Source organism: Corvus brachyrhynchos, unplaced genomic scaffold (genome assembly GCF_000691975.1).
Source record: "Corvus brachyrhynchos isolate BGI_N302 unplaced genomic scaffold, ASM69197v1 scaffold175, whole genome shotgun sequence".
NCBI classification, from domain to species: Eukaryota; Metazoa; Chordata; class Aves; order Passeriformes; family Corvidae; genus Corvus; species Corvus brachyrhynchos.
This window is the reverse complement of record NW_008238448.1, coordinates 1033316-1039919: the sequence shown is the minus strand read 5'-3', so window position 1 is coordinate 1039919 and position 6604 is coordinate 1033316. Positions and strand designations below refer to the sequence as shown.

The window sequence follows — 6604 nt, the reverse complement described above, 5'->3', positions numbered from 1 at the left end:
GACAAACTCCTGAGAGTCTTCTGTCATATGGAGCGCAGGGTATACAGATGCTGCTTCTGGTTATGTGTCAAATGCTGGTGGCTGAGGTTCTGCTCTAAGTTACTGTGCCCTCGAAAAGCCGAAGGGCAGCATGTTGGGAGGCTCTTGCATAATGCTGCCAAACTGCGGCATCTAAGGAATATTAAGCCAGCATTTGTGTGAAAATGTCTCTCAGAGATGCCCACATTGCATTTCTGAGAGGTAGCCATCAGACCAGAGTGCCTTACTTTGAGTGTAAACTTCTTTCCAACTGCATCAGTTTACATTTGTCTGTACTGAATTTCATCTGTCCCTTTGTTTCCCAGTCATTCTGTTTCATTTAGCAAGGTGCATCTTGGTGTTTCTCGTGTGGCCTGTTTATACTAGTTACCCTCTTCTCAGAGGGCTGCATTGTAGTCCTGGGCTACAGAACCAAAGATCACTGTGGTTCTTGCAGGAAAAATCTCCCAAGGGAGCAGCATGCTAAGTTTCAGTGTCCAGTATTCAAAAGCTTGGAAATGGCAGAATTAAAATACCCAACTATCACTGAATGGCTCAGTAGTTAACCAGTGCTTCATTTCACACTTTCCCCTCCAATGTACTTTAGTCAATGTACACAGTCCTCCTTCTGCACTGAGCATAGGAGTGTTTTAATAAGGTCTGCTGTTTTCAGGATATGGTAATTGTTATGATACCTCAGAATTTATGTGTGTAAAGCAGTCAGATTTTCTTCATCTTGAGTAAGACAGCTTCTGTGGTTTTGGTTACTTTAGGGGAAACAAACCATACTTTGGAATTCAAAGCACAGCTCTACAGGTATGCAGTTGCCACCTCTTCTTAAAGTTTGTTCTGAAAGCCTTTAGGGAGTGACCAGGAAAGCAAAGTCTGTAACTGTATTCCTTTTCCAGGTGGATCTGTCCAACGGCTCTGCAAAACATTGGAATAAATAGAGAGCCATTTTAGTTTCAGTGACTGAAATTTCCCAAAAACCATTACCTGCATTGTACACCTTCCAGATTTCAGAACAGATGAGAACAGTTCTAGACAATACTCTCTTTCACAAATGGCTTGTGTACTGAAAAGGTTCTTTGAAGAGATAGTAGGTAGTCACCTGAGTAGTTCGTGTCACAGTCCAAGTACACCGAGTGACTTAATTACAGTGGCACAGCAGTCTGGCATTTCCTTCCTTGAGTGCAAGGCTTAAAACATGACTATTTCTATGTTTGTCTTTTATTATACCACGAAGGCAGCATGGTTAGACATTGTACAAATAGTATGTGGGGTGTAGGCTGAAAAATCCAGTACTAAGGACTGAAGGGAGAACCATGAAAAATACAAGCAGAATAGTCAAAATAGGGAGAATCACAACTCTTAGATTCCTAGTTATGTTTTGGATTTCTTAAAAACCGTTCTGTGCTCTTTGTCTTTGCTGTTTTCTCAGACTGCTTTTCATATGTTTCCTCTGCAGAGTTGCTTTAATGTCCTTTTTTAATCAAAAGGAACCTACATCTTTCTGTATCTTGCACTGCCATTTCACATTGCTTTTATCTATTTATTGTTAGCCAAAAGGCCAGCTTGTTTGAAACTGATAATTTTCTGCTGGTTACATTTGTTTCGTGTCTGTTATACCATTGGTTTCTTACTCAGCTTAGAAATCCACATTCAGTGTCCTTTCAACTTACTTTCTGCTTCCAGGTGTAATTAATTTCTATGCTGAAACGAATGTTTCAAATGCAGGTGTGTGGGATGAGGCAGTAGTTCTTTGCTGCTTGACACTTCTTAATCTTCAAACAGGCTTAAGTGTTCTTCCCCTCCTTTTATAGCTGCTTCCAATCCTTCCTTCTTTTTTAAAGCTGTTTTCAGCTGTGAGCTAATGAGTAAGACTAATGCAGTGCTGAATTTTTGGTTGCCTAGAGTTTGAAATATCCTGTTTGACGCATCATTAGACAAGCAGTCAAGTTAATAAATGTTGATTTTTTTTTTTATTGGCCCGAGTGTTCTTTTTTCTCTTTGTCCTTTTTTGGTTGGATTGGTTGGGGGGGATGGGGGGGGATTGTGTGGGGGTTTTGTGTTTGTGGGTTATTGATTTGGGGTTTTTTTAACTTCTGATTTAACTGCGTATCACCTTTCATGCCCTCTAAGTTACTTTCTGGAAATGTAAAGCAAATTAATCTGACTGTGCTTTCTTGACTACAACTCAGAAAGCTTCAGTATGTGATTTTAACAAAAACGTGTGTTACAAATCAATATTAAATGTAACTGTGAGTTAAGGCCTGTGGAAGACAATCCTCAGTCATTCTGGCGGGAGTGATCTTCTGTCACTCTGTGTTCAAGTCAGCTGTTACTATCATTAAAAGTAAGGCCTGGCTATTTCCAGTGTAAACTAAAAAAGTGTAGTAGTGCCACAGGGAGTATGGAATCTGACAAATGGGAAGAAAAGAAGCTGGTGCAGATGCTGCATTATTTGGTACCTTGCAAGAAGGCAGCTTGGTAGGCACCAGGCTGTCATTTCTTACAGAATTTTCTGGGACCTGAAAACTTCTGGGTTTTGGCTCATGCATGTTTGGATGAGATATCCTTTGTCATTCTTTAAAGTTTCTTCATTCTTTAAATGGCTTCTGTAATCTTTTAAATAGCTGGTGGAGGGGAGTTGTTTGAGGGATTTTTTTTAGCAGCTTTTCTGTCAAGAAGAGAGAGATACTTCTGGTTTTATTATAGGATCATAGTCCTGCATTCGCACTCACATGTCAAAGTTTTGAATCCTCACTTGAAGCTCAAGCCATATTTTCTTTGTTAGTTATGATTATATTGCTGCAAAACAAGCAGGTTAGTTAGCTTTTTTAAGCTTTTTTTTCTTGAAAGTACTGGTTTGGGTTTTTTTGTTAGCTTTCTGATAAATAAATATATAGTGAAAGAGAAGTGAGGAGATAAGAAATGGGGCTGTTTCACCAATGAAACTGAATCTTGCTAGAAACTTAATGTGAAACTGGCAGAAGACAATGGTACTGAATTTGTGTTAGAGCACATCTGTTTGTTGCAGTGGTGGGTTCTGCTGCTCTATTTCTCTCTGTTCTCCAAAACTCTGTTGCAGCATTGTGCATGTATTGCTCCTTGTCTGTGTTACATTGCTGGTGCCCTCTTAACAGCAGCATTGGTGCTTACTCTTTTAACAGTGTTCTGATCTGTAAAATGCTCAGTGACTAATCATCCTTGTGGAGAGGTAGGAACTATCACAACTTTATATTTGGAAACTGGGACACAGAAATGGTGACATGCTGGAGCTGCACCGGAAACGTCTTGCAGTGACAGAGACTGCTGGTCATGGTTGTAATTCAAGACTAATCCTTTCCGATAGGTGCATAGCATGTCACTCCTCACCAAATTTGGTTTATTGTTTCTTTGTAAAGTCTTTCACATTTGCTGCTTGGGAGTTTTGTTTTGGTTTTTCTTTTAAGCCTCCTCTAAAGTGAAAAACTGTAACAACCGATTCCAGGCAAATGTGGGTTCTACTTTGGGGATTTTAAAGAAAATTTGGGATATAGCTTAATACCTTTTAAGAAAGGGAAAGCACTATTGAAAACATGTTAACAAAAAGAAGCAAAGTTGGAGAAGTAGGTATGGCAGTAGAAGGAGTATGAGAAGCAGGAAGCTCTTATATGTAGAAATACTACATATTAAATATTTTTTTGTTATGGAATCATTATTCCTGATTGCTAAGCTGAGAAGGTAAGTAGGTTTGTATTTATATTGCTCAGTGGGAAGTTTTACAGAAGCTCCTTCCTTTCCTTGAACAGAATGCTTCAGCTGCACTCCAGACCTCACAGCCCACGTGCCTCTGCTTGTTCAGTTTCCAGTTATTCCAGTTTGCCTGTTGGATTCAGTAGAGTTGTAGCTTTCAGAAGGAGGTGCTTTTTAAAGTTACTGAGAACTTTGCACTCCCTTGTTGCAAAAAGCCTCCCCTCTTTGTGTAGATGTGAAGTATCACTCACTTAACAGAGAGATGAAGTAAGTCTGGTGTTACTGTGAGCCAGGGTTTGCTTCATTTTTGCCCAAGTTCTTCCACAGCCCTTCACACACTCTGCTGAAGCAAACAGCTTTACTGCAAACTTTTCTGACCATAGTACCCCAGGGAAGCAAGTACCAAGAACATGTGCCACCTCAGCTTTTTTCCCCCCAAATTTAGTGGGTGAATTACTTCCTCTTTCTGTGGGTGAAATGCCAACTGGTGTATCATTTGTTCCCAAAATTATCTGTATATTGAACTGCTTTGATTAGCACAACTAGGGTTTTTGGTTTTTTTTTACTGAAGTGTTTTAGACCAGACAAAACTTTAGTCCTTTCGTTAATGAAGGTCACTGCTACTTTGTTATCTCGAACAGTTCAAGCAGTTAAAAGGAGTAACTCTGTGTAGACATAAATTTTGAAATTACTGCAGTCTGGAATATTGAATCTCATTTGTTTCAGCTTTTAAATTATTTTTAATATTACCAAAGGGGTTTTTGCACAAATGTTTCACTGGAACTTACTAAATTTAATGTGTGTCTTACATCTACAGTTACTTTTCCTGGTTGAATTACTGATGTTGAATTACTAGTTTTCCTGCTGTGGTAGAATACCTATTTTTATCTTGAGTACTGAATACTTGTTTCTCTGAAGATAGTAGTACCTTTTGAAGAGCTCTCTAGTCTAATGCACATATCTATGACAGTCCACTTTATGCTGATCTTTTCTCATCTTTGTCTTAGTGCTACGCAATTTTACAATTTCATAAATAGTATGAAGAGCCTTTTCATAATTCTTAGTCCCTGTGATAGTTTAAAAAAAACCTCTAGGACCTAAATGTTCTTCCACTATTAAATTAATCATGTAATAGCTTTACAACTGTATTAAAATAATAACGTTTGTGTCTTTCTGCTTATTCTGTTGCTACAGCTTACTTCAACGGACATGATATCTTTTTTCCTCTCAAATTTTGGAAATGATTGATCATTCTTAGAACTGGAAAATACATTTTGATGAGAAACAAGCCTGATTAATAAAACCTGATGTATTTGTTAAATGGAAAAAAATGCCCTGAAAATTTAAAAAAACCTTTCTTTCAGAAGTTTTGTCTACATTTATTGTTTGCCTTTACATGGATAACATAAATCTAACTTAGCAAATTTTTCTGGAGGGTAATGAACAACATATGGACCTAATAAGTGATACTAAATGGCAGAAATCAGTCTATCACAAGGCCCCCCAGTGATACCTGGAGAATGTAGCAAAAAGCATTCTAAATGCATTTGCCGTGATGATCTGGAAAGAGCTGTTGCCCACACTTCTTCAAACAGCAACAGTGAAATGGACTGTACTGCTAACTTCATTGTGCCGTTGCTTATCAAAACTGATACGGTTTCATTTTGTGAAACAGTCTGATGCCAGTGCAAAATGGAAATTTTATTAATTGGAAAGTTCATCAGAATTAACACATGTAGGGAGGGGAAATCCGGGACTAAACGTTCATGGTGTTTCGAGGGAAGGGGATTGGTGTGGGCTTTGGTGGTTTGGTTTTGTTGTTTGGTGGGGGGTGTTGTTTATTTGTTTGTGATTAGGGGTTTTTTTAGTGTATGGACTTGCACATGTTGAAGTGGTGTTATTTCTGTGTTTGCAGGAGCTATCATCTTACCAAAGAACAAGGTGTTTATGTTACAAGAAATATAAGTTGGGTTTGTGTTGGCTTATACTTAGTAAATTTTTATGAAGTGCAGAATTTGTGAAACTTAAAGGATATACATTAGGGTCTTCCCAGGCAAGGGTTAGCTGTCTGGTCCAAATATGCATGTTTCCAGCATAATAGGTATGCCTGGCTTTCTTAAATGTCTTACAAAGTTCTTGGTTTAATGGCTTGTATAGACTTGCTGGAAAAAAAAAAAACTTGTGTGAAACTGTTAATGTATGAAAGAGGGGCTGAATATTTTGCCTTTTCTCAAGACTTCTAGATACCTTGACAAGTGCAGATTTATTTATAGAAGTTCTTGATGCTCTTTTTAAAATCAAAGGAGAGCAGGGGAGAAAGAAGGTGGTTGCTACATGCTTTAACTGAAAGTGTAAATTTAATTTTAAGACACTGTCCAAACAAATGACTTGTGGAGCATTAAAACAATTTAATGCAGAGCTTCTTTGTTTCATCACAGCAGTATTGTTACTGCACAAGGAATCCTCCATCTGAAGTTTCTGTTCCCTCTGTAATGGAGGAGGGAGAGAACTGTTTCTGCAGCTCAGTAATTTTTAATTTTAAAGGTGTAATTGTCTTAATTGTAAAGATTAAAATAAAAAATACAGATACTTTTCCTGATTACAGCACTTGTCAGCCTCTTGAATTTTCCTGTCTGTTTTGATCTTTGGAAGGTACATCTCTGCTGCAGGTGGTGGGTAAAGTGAAACCAAGTTTCGGTGGGTTTTTTTCTTGCTGTTCTTAGTTCTAATGTCAGATGTTACATACAGAATGCTTCCTGTTTCATGAAGACTCATCAACAATTTTCTCTCCTTCCACTTCAGGCTTTTCTAGCTAAGACTGAGTCCTTGTAAATCTTGATCAAGAAGT

The 6604-nt window shown here is 38.1% G+C and overlaps 1 protein-coding gene across 1 annotated transcript in view; it reads left to right on the top strand.

Moving 5' to 3' along the window:
- The first annotated feature begins 1729 nt into the window (after positions 1-1729).
- The window catches only part of UBE2D3 (ubiquitin conjugating enzyme E2 D3), a 13266-nt gene continuing 8391 nt past the window's right edge, over positions 1730-6604 (top strand). Inside the window, exons 1-2 of the mRNA XM_008635597.2 lie at positions 1730-1742; positions 5352-5356. The gene's annotated coding sequence lies outside the window, so the exon portion shown is untranslated. The remainder of the gene's footprint in view (positions 1743-5351; positions 5357-6604) is intronic.